Source organism: Chiloscyllium plagiosum, chromosome 28, assembly GCF_004010195.1.
Source record: "Chiloscyllium plagiosum isolate BGI_BamShark_2017 chromosome 28, ASM401019v2, whole genome shotgun sequence".
Taxonomy (NCBI): domain Eukaryota; kingdom Metazoa; phylum Chordata; class Chondrichthyes; order Orectolobiformes; family Hemiscylliidae; genus Chiloscyllium; species Chiloscyllium plagiosum.
In genome coordinates, this window is record NC_057737.1 from 46,840,771 (window position 1) to 46,851,375 (window position 10,605).

The 10,605-nt window shown below is 42.1% G+C and overlaps 1 protein-coding gene across 8 annotated transcripts in view; it reads right to left on the reverse strand.

Annotated features, from left to right (window-relative positions):
• camkk1a (calcium/calmodulin-dependent protein kinase kinase 1, alpha a) overlaps positions 1-10,605 on the reverse strand; it is a 242,033-nt gene that overhangs the window by 218,098 nt on the left and 13,330 nt on the right. The window contains exon 1 of one of the 8 annotated variants that reach the window (XM_043718824.1): positions 7,023-8,024. The exons of the other annotated variants lie outside the window; for them this stretch is intronic. The gene's annotated coding sequence lies outside the window, so the exon portion shown is untranslated. Of the gene's footprint in view, positions 1-7,022; positions 8,025-10,605 lie in introns of those variants that run through there. 8 annotated transcript variants of the gene reach the window in all.

A 10,605-nucleotide genomic window follows, 5' to 3' on the forward strand; every position in this document is an offset into this window, starting at 1 on the left:
CGGTATTGGAACTGGTCCTCCTGGGAGCAGATGCAGCGGAGACGAAGGAATTGGGAGAATGGGATGGCGTTTTTACAGGGGGCAGGGTGGGAGGAGGTGTAGTCTAGGTAGCTGTGGGAGTTGGCCGGTTTATAGTAAACGTCCGTGTTGATTCGGTCGCCCGAGATAGAAATAGAGAGGTCTAGGAAGGGGAGGGAGGAATCTGAGACGGTCCAGGTAAATTTGAGGTCGGAGTGGAAGGTGTTAGTAAAGTGGATGAACTGTTCAATCTCCTCGTGGGAGCACGAGGCAGCGCCGATACAGTCATCGATGTAGTGGAGGAAAAGGTGGCGGGATGGTGCCAGTGTAGCTGCGGAAGATGGATTGTTTCACATCTCCTACGAAGAGGCAGGCATAGCTGGGGCCCATGCGGGTGCCCATGGCTACTCCTTTGGTTTGGAGGAAGTGGGAGGATTGGAAAGAGAAGTTGTTCAGAGTGAGGACCAATTCAGTCAGTCAAAGGAGGGTGTCAGTGGAAGGGTACTGGTTGGTACAGCAGGAAAGGAAGAAGCGGAGGGCCTTGAGGCCTTCGTGATGGGGGTTGGAGGTGTACAGGGACTGGATGTCCATGGTGAATATAAGGCGTTGGGGACCGGGGAAGCGAAAATCATGGAGGTGGAGGGCGTGGGTGGTGTTCCGAACATAGGTGGGGAGTTCTTGGACTAAGGGGGACAGGACCATGTCAAGGTATGCAGAGATGAGGTCGGTGGGGCAGGAGCAGGCTGAGACAATGGGTCGGCCAGGGCAGTCAGGTTTGTGGATTTTGGGCAGGAGGTAGAAACGGACGGTGCGGGGTTGTGGGACTATGAGGTTGGAGGCGGTGGATGGGAGATCCCCTGAGGTGATGAGGTTATGGATGGTCTGGGAGATGATGGTTTGGTGGTGGGAGGTGGGGTCATGGTCAAGGGAACAATAGGAGGTGGTGTCCGCGAGTTGGCGTCTAGCTTCAGCGGTGTAAAGATCGGTGCGCCAAACTACCACCGCGCCTCCCTTGTCTGCCGGTTTGATAGTGAGGTTGGGGTTGGAACAAAGGGAGTGGAGGGCTGCACGTTCCGAGGGTGAGAGGTTGGAGTGGGTGAGAGGGGTGGAGAGGTTGAGACGGTTAATGTCGCGGCGGCAGTTGGCTATGAAGAGATCGAGGGCAGGTAAGAGGCCAGCACGGGTTGTCCCGGTGGATGGGGTGTGTTGGAGGCGGGAGAAATGGTCGTCAGAGGGTGGGCGAGAATCCTGGTTGAAGAAGTAGGCACGGAGGCGTTAGAACATAGAACATTACAGCGCAGTACAGGCCCTTTGGCCCTCGATGTTGCGCCGCCCTGTCGTACTAATCTGAAGCCCATCCCACCTACACTATTCCATGTACGTCCAATGATAACCTAAATGCACTTAAACTTGGCGAATCTACTACTGTTGCAGGCAAAATAGTGGAGTTGCCATTCTTCAGGCATCATTTCTTCACTGCTGGGCCAACCTTGTCGACACTACTGCCAACACAGGCTTACTTCCTATACCATGTGTTACAGAATCTAGGAAAAGTGACATACTGAACATGTGACTAAAGAGCTGGTGCAAATGTGAGAGCTTCACATATGTGGATCATTGAGATGTCTTCCAGGGGAGGTTGGACCTGTAGAAAATAAAACAGGATGCACCTAAACTGGACGAGCACCAATGTCCTACCAAATGCCAACTCAGGAGGGGTTAAATTAGTGTGGCAATGGGATGAGAACCAGAGCAGCAGGTCAATAAGTATAGAGATTGGGGAAGTGCTTGACATTAAGACAAATATAGTCAAGAGGAAGAGTAGTCAGGGAGAGGGTTGCTGAGCTCAGCAGAACTGGAGGTTTGGACTGCATTTGCTACAATGCAAGAAGTATAATAGATAAGACAGATGAACTTAGAGCCCAGATTAATACATGCTATTGTGATATTGTTGCTGTAACAGAGACATAGTTGAAAGAGGGGCAGGATTGGCAGTTTAACATTCAAGGATATTGATGTTTTAGACAAGACAGAAGAGTAAGCAAAAAGAGGTGAGGGAGTTGCATTACTGGTCAGAGAGCATATCACAGCTGTGTTGAGGGAGAACATCCTGGAGGGATCTTACAGCAAGGCGTTATAGGTATAGTTCAGGAATAGGAAGGGTGAAGTCACAATGCTGGGATTGTACTAAAGACCTCCCAGCTGCCAGCAGGAGATAAAGAGATATGTAGTCAGCCTCTGGAAAGATGTGAAAATAACAGGGTTATTGTGGTTTTTGATTTTAACTCCCCCCATACTGAACCGGACTCCCTTAGCACCACGGGTTTGGATCAAGAGCAATCTGTTAGAAGTGTCCTGGAAGGTTTTTTTAAATGGTATGTGGATGGTCCAATGAGGAACAGGGCCATACTGGACATGGTATTGAGAAATAAGCCCAGCCAAGCGATCAAAGTTTCAATGGGGAATGTTGTAATGACCATAAGTTTGCAGCTGACACCAAAATTAGAGGTTTAGAAGATAGCGAAGAAGGTTACTTCAGAGTACAACTGGATCTTGATCAGATGATTCACTGGGCTGAGGAGTGGCAGATGAAGTTTAATTTAGATAAATGTGAAGTGCTGCATTCTGGAAAGGCAAATCAGGGCAGGACTTATACACTTAATGGTAAGGGAGTGTTGCTGAACAAAGAGCCCTTGGATTGGAGGTATATAGTTCCTTGGAAGTAGAGTCACAGGTAGGTAGAATAGTGAAGGTGGTGTTCGGTATGCTTTCCTTTATTGGTCAGTGCATTGAGTACAGGAGTTGGGAGGTCATGTTGCAGCTATACAGGAGATTAGTTTGGGATACTGCGTGCATTAGTTTGGGATACTGCGTCTCCCTCCTATAGGAAGGATGTTGTGAAACTTGAAAGGATCCAGAAACAATTTACAAGGATGTTGCCAGGGTTGGAGAGTTTGTTACAGAGAGAGACTGAATAGGCTGGGGTTATTTTCCTTGGAGCATCGGAGGCAAAGGGATAACCTACAGAAATTATTAAAATCATGAGGGGTATGGATAGATTTTTTTCCTGGTTCTTTAGGGGAAGTCCAAAACTAGAAAGCATAGGTTTAAGGTGAGAAGCGAAATATTTAAAAGGGACCTAAGGGGCAACTTTTTCACACAGAGGGTTATGCGTTTATGGAATGAGCTGCCAGAGGAAGTGGTGGGGGCTAATACAATTACAATATTTTTGAGGAGGTACCAAGAATGATCGACAAGGGAAGAACAGTGAACACTGTCTACCTATAATTTAGTAAGGCATTTGATAAGGTAGCTCATGGCAGATTGATACAATAGGTAGAGTGTCATGGGATCCGGAATGAACTGGCGAGATGGATATAACATTGACTTGGTTAAAGAAGACAGAGTGGAGTGGTGGAAGATACTTTTCCGAATGGAGATCAGTAACTAGCAGCATTCTATAGGGATCAGTGCTGGAAACTTTGTTATTTGTAATGTATATACACACAAATGATCTGGAGGAAAATGTAGGTGATCTGATTGGTAAGTTTGTGGATGACACCAGAATTGGCGAATTTGCAGGTAGTGAGCAGGATAGTGAAAGGATACAGCTGGATATTGATAGATTGCAGATTTGGGCAAAGAAATAGCAAATGAAGTTTAATCTGGACAAATGTGAGGTGATGCATTTTGGAAGATCAAATTCAGTTGTGAGTTATGCAATAAGTCGCAGAACCCTTAGGAGCACTGACACACAGAGGGAACTTGGCATACAGATCCACATATCCCTGTATGTTACAACATGGCTAGATAAGATGGTCAACAAGGCATACAGCACACTTGTCTCCATCGGACGAGGCATTGATTATGTAACAGCTTTATTCAGACCACATTTGGAATATTACATGCATTTCCAATCATCACACTACCAGAAAGAAGTGGATGCTTTGGAAAGGGTGCAGAGGTTTACCATAGTGTTGTCTGGTGTGGAGGGTTTTAGATTTGAGGAAAGGCTGAACAAACTTGTTCTCACTGGAAAGACAGAAGCTGAGGGAAGATCTGACAGAGAAATACACAATTATGAGAGGCATGGTGGGGTGACTCGTTCCCAGTGTGGAAAGGTCAAGCATGAAAGAGGGCATAGGTTCAAGATGAGAGATGGGGGGACGTTTAGGGGAGAAGTGCAGGGAAATTTTTTCACATACAGGATGATGGGTGCCTGGAATGCACTGTCAGTGGAGGTGGCAGGATCAGACACATTAGTAATAGACACATGAACAGGAGGCGAACAGAGGGGTACAAATCATGTATGCGCTATAAGTAGCGGATCTAAATAAGGATTAGAAATTAGTGCAGGCTTGTTGGCCAGCGGACTGTTTCTCTGCTGTAATGTATATTGTATTATATATTGCATTGTATTATTGTACAGAGTCATCATGGCTTTGTGAACATTAAATTATTTGACTAATGTATTTAAGTTCTTTGAGGATGTTGATTAATGGATAAAGGGGAAGCAGCAAATGTTGTCTATTTGGAGGTCTGTCAGTACTGAGGCTGGAGAGGGTAGACCGTCACTATAGTCTCACTACTCCATGAATAACATCATAAGATAAAATACTTTTACTTGTTACCAAGATGACAAATTAAACACCTTCTCTATATCATGTTTAAAAAACAAGATCTAGCATCCAAATTTCTTAAAAAACTATTGATTTATTATCAAACCAAAACTTATTCAATAAAGATGCAATCATTAGTAAATATATAAAGTCAATGATATAAAAGCATAAATGCCAACACACAAAAAACATACTCATCTATTCAAGTAAAGGGGAAAATAGTATTGTCTGCAGTGACTGGCTTTCTGAAAGAAAACCCTTAAATTATTCCTGAAGGCAAATGGATAAATCATAGAATGTTCCATAGTCTGTTATTTCAACTTTGAGACATTTGATCAAGTTATTCGTCATGCACAGTTGCATTTGAAGTCTTGCAGACACAATTTGCTCTGGAAATACAATTTTGAAATGTTTTTTTCAATCAAAAAACAAATTGATTTCACCTTAAACCAACTGGAGGATTTTCTTTTCAGAAATGGGCGGGGTCAACTGGGCAGCTTGTCCTTAGCAGGTTTTCCTCAAACTGAACCAGATGAAACACAAATCTCACCAAGCAATCACTATTCAAAACTAAAAGCAAGCAGTAATCACTAGTCATGTAATATCTCAAAAGTGTTGTTTAAAAAAATCTCCAAAGTCAGCAGCGACCATTCAATTATATATTTCGAAAGAACTGCTCCAAGTATTTCCAGAAAACTTGAAATAAATATTTTTTCTCTACAACCCTTCAAAACCTGTCATCCAAGTAATATTAAATGTAAAAAATCTTCATAACAGTAGAAAAGGCACTTGATGAGGTACCAGATAAAAGTTATTGCACAAGAGTTCCTGTTATTGGGGTAATATGATCGAGGATTAGCAAATGAACAGGAAACAGCTGGGATAAATGGGTCATTTCAGATTGGTAAACTGTAACCAGTCAAATGCTGCAAGGATCATTGCTGAGGTTAAACTATTTATGATCTACATTAACGATTTGGATAAATATATTACGATATCGTAGCCAAATTTGCTTATAGTACAAAGGTAGATAGGAAAGCAAGGAGGATATAAAAGGGTCTGCAAAAGGATTTAGATAGGTTAAATTTGAGAGTAAACCCAGAAAATGAGAGATTTACCTCGTGAGAGAAATTGCAAAATCCAGTAGTAAAAAAGGATCTGATAGCCTTGTACCTGAATCACAAAATATTACATGCAGGAATCACAAGTAAATAGGGAGACAAATGCCATATTGGCCTTTATTGTGAGGGAGATAGAATATAAAAGCAGCAAAGTCTTGCTACAGAGCACACCAGGTGTATAGCAATCTGCTCTAGTAGACACTATTTATTTGGCTGGTCCAGTTCAGCTCCTGATCCAGGGGAACCCTCATGATGTTGTTATTGGGTGATTCAGCAATGGTAATGCCATTGAACATCAAGAGAGATGGTTAAGATTGTCTCTTGGTGGAAATAGCATAGCTTGGCACATATGTGAATGTTACTTGCACTTATGAACTCAAGCCCTGGCATGTCCTTGCTACTTTTGGACATGGACTGCTCCGTAACAAAGGAGTTATGAATCGTCTAAACATCGCATAATCAATAGCAAACATTCCTACTTCTGATCTAATGATTGCGGGTAGGTCTTTAATGGAGCAGTTAAAGATGGCTGGGCCTAGGACACCACCCTGAAGAATTCCTGCACAGATGTCCTGGAGCTGAAATCATTGACCTCTAAAAACCACAAACATCTTGCTTTATGCCAGGTATGACTTGAAATGCCCCCAGTCCTAAATTCAAGGCTCAATCCATCAGATTTTTGATCGACAAGAAGTGAGGGTTACGGGGGATAGGCAGGAAAGTGGACTTAAGGCCAGAGTCCGATCAGCCACGATCTCATTGAATCACAAAGCAAACTTGAGACAGCCAATTCCTGTCCCTTTTTCTTGACATGTCTATGTAAGTGTCCATCCCAGGGTTTGGCATTGTGCAAGAATGCATGGTCAGAATGCATGCCTGACATTTTAGATTAGATTAGATTAGATTAGATTACATTACATTGAACCCGGGTCTCAGGCGCTGTGAGGCAGCAGTGCTAACCACTGTGCCACCGTGCCGCCCAGGCAGCAGTGCTAACCACTGTGCCACCGTGCCGCCCATTTTGAGAACTCCAACTCCACAGTGGCTACTCTATTGATGCCACACAGTTAGATTTTATGACTAGTGTTTATTTAACCTACACCAGTTTTACAATCTACTGAGAACTTTGTGTTCCTCCAATTCTGGCCCTTTGCCCACTGGCAGCCAGGCCTCTGGCCTTGAACCATGGAATTCTATCATTAAACTCCGTCTCTCTACTGTTCTGCCCTCCTTAAAACCTCTCTTTGATCAAACGGTTGCTCACCTGTCGCAATATCTTCTTTGGCTCAATGTCAAATTTCATCTGAATACAAGCCAATTAAACGCCTTGGGGATGTTGCACTGATTAAAGATGTCACATAAATTATATTTACATGTTGTTGCTGCTGCTGCTGTTTTTCTACCAAGTCTTGACTGAACAGGAATGGAAAACCTAGTACACTGCTGGTACGTTACTCTACGGTTTGTCTGTGCAGTATTTTGCTTCCTGATTTTGCAAACACTTGTTATTTAAATAAAAAGGAAGAACTTAATTGTCAAGTGAGCACTTCCTGATTGCACGGAGTAAATGCCAAATCTCAAATATCAGCAGTATCCAAAGCCTTTCCCATCTGGTTATATAAGAGACTCTATGTACAAGCTGAACTCCAATGATATTGACCTGAAATTGTCTCTTTATCCCCTATGCTGATTCTTTCTGCCTGCCTATCCTTGTAGATTCTCTTTCCCTGTCTCTCTGTCTCATATTCATTCTGTCTGCCATTGAGTCAATACTTCTGAGTTTCTTTATATCACTTCTCCCCACCTCTATTTTTTTCTGTCTTCAGTCTGCCTCTTATCAGCTTTTCTGCAACTTGCCTTCTTCTTCCTCTTTTTTGCTGTGCCTTGACCCTGTCCCTTCGCCTCTCCCCAACTCACTGAAACCAACAGAATAAAATGAGTCATAGAGACAGATCAGGGGCTGCACTAGAGTCAGAGGGTCCAGAGACTTGCAGGGTGACAATGGGGTTGTTACAGTGGTTATGGGAAGAAAATTAGGGTGATAAAAGGGAGATTAGCTCAAGAGGTGACAGGACAATAATCAATACAGCTGATGGGCTGAAATAGGAGGAAGAAATCAAGTGGCTAGCTGAAAAACTGTATAAGAAATATCATACACCCTACCAGTCATATGATTGCAGTTCCATGAACACATGACAATGCAAGACAGTAACCCAAACTCAACAGATGCAGAACTCTCAAATAGACTATAGAACAGTGTTCTATTTTAGATGTAACCCACACTGTTACATTATATGCAATCTGACTTTCACATTGTGAATTACACTACAGCAAAACCTCGAATGAAAAGTCAAAATTTACTGCCCATTAACCTGTTCAGATCTGCAGACAGAAATGCTATGTACAATCACTGGAGTAATTTGATGGGCTGAATGACCTACTCCTGTTACTACATAACCAGCATGTCCTTTTAGTGTTGCTGATTCATTGGAGAATGATAAAATTGTACATTCTTGTGTTCGTTGACTCTCAGTCAAATAAAACCTTGATTTTAACATTCTCATTTTTGTTTTCAAATCGCTCATGGCCTCGCCCTTCCCTATCTCTGAATCTCCACCAGCCCCACAACCCTGCAGGTATCTGCATACCAATAATTCTAGCCTATTGTGCATCCATGATTGTAATTGCTTCAACATTTATGTCTGTGTATTCAGTTGCTATGTCCCAAGCTCTCAAATTCATTCCTTAAATATCTAACTTGCTTTCTGACTTTAAAAACTCCTTTAATATATTCCTTAGAAAGATTTCACTCAGATATAGACAAATGAATCCAAATCACATTTAAATGTTGTATTTAAAATTTAACTTTAATGTACAGTTGGTTCTGCTTTGACGCGCACTTCTTCAACATGAATTGGCTTTAACACGATTGAAGAATTAAATTGTCATTTGTAGAATGCAAACGTCCTTACCCATAACACGATTCCAGCCCCATTCATTTAAATGGTGCAGTTATTGCACGATTTTCTTAGAACGTCAGACCGCATGAGAACTGAACTAATGCGTTATATCTGAACTCACTGTATTTTGAGTTCCTATTTTGCCTAAAGCTTTCCATGTGGATTTCAAACTCTTAGATATAAATGTATCTTTGTTCATGTTGTATATTTCAGGTGAAATAGGTTTTTGGATTAACATGTTAACGAAAAGATGATACCTGTTGCAGGACAGTACTCCCTCAGTACTAAACTGAATAACCGACTTATGCTATGTGTGTGAGTTTCTGGAGTGGGGCTTGAACCCACAACGTTATGATGCAGATTCCAAGGCACTGACTTCACTACTGAAGGCTACATTAAGCTCAAGGAGACAGTCAAATCCAAAAGGTAAACCTTTTCGTAGCATAATGAACAAAACATTTTCTTGAACAGCAAGCCAACACAGACAACAACTGATTTGAGGTAGAATGTGGTGGACACATCTCCGATGTTAAATCTGGTCCAACACACAATGTAATTATTTCTTGCTTATCCATTTTGATACTCGCACACTAATTATTTTTAAAAATTATGTATTCAATTTGTTTGCCATCAGTCTAACCATCAAGAACTATCAAATGTTTCGGTTAACCACTCAAATCAGCAGCAAAGGGTGCCTCTAACATGGTCAATGAGGGAGACAAAAGCAGAAAATATTACATAGAATTACATTAAATCTACATCACAGAAATATGATCAAATGTTCCATGCTGGCCCATAAATCACATAAGCTTCCACCATTCTAACTGCCTCCTCCACAATGCTGCCATATCCCTCCAATTCCTCCCGCCTTGTGTGCATCAAGTCTCCCACTAAATGCATCAAGTTATTTACAACAACCACTTCATGTGGCAATGAACCCCAGTTTCTTGCCATACACTGCATAGAGCAACACCTGCTTCGGCATTCTTCTCTGGTCTATTTATAACTACTCTTACAAAGAGAAGTGATGCAAATGGTATTATCTAAAAGATTACATGAACCATATAAATATATCGAGAACTTTTAACCAAATGAACATGTTGCTAATACAAGGCACTGGGTACAACAATATTGCACCTGCAAGCAGAAGGGAGCTTTTACGGAGTCTGCAGAACTTTCAGAGGGAGGTCACATTGCCCCGGTTGTGAGTCGGATAAGACATCTGCATTTTTAAATTCAATGAGACAGAATCTAAGATGTGCCTGCGTCTCCAACAGCCCATCATGCCCTCCCTCTTTCATCACAATTCCTCTCAGCAAAGTGTGTGAGCTGAACACAGAGGTCATCTTTACAAATTGGGAAGGATTCCTGGATAAGATTCATGGAATCTATCCACAATGTCCAGAAAAAAAGAATATAACCAAATACAAATGTTCCAGGAAAACACTCCGGTTCCACCAACTTCTGTATGCAGAATAACCCTGAAATATGAACAACATTTGGGATAATTTGTGATTAATTGATTTTTTGTGTTGACTTTACTTTTAAAGTACTTTAAAGTTGACACTGTGCAGTGTTTTCATTTTTTGTTTCTCCTCAGAATTGTGCGCACTATATATATATATATATATTATATATGTGTCAATAATTTTTTCATCTTTGAGTAAATTTGCTTTTGATAATAAAGTTATTTGTTGTTGACAAAAGTAACCTGGATGACTTGTTCTTAATACAAAACGTGACACTGCCTGAGACCTATACAATTGGACATCACCACACCCGACCCCGCCCCCACGCCGATCTCCGTCCCCGCCCCCAGACCTAACCCCGCCCCCACACCCAGCTCCAGCCCCACACCAGGTCCTAGCTCCCAGCCCTGCCGTGTTT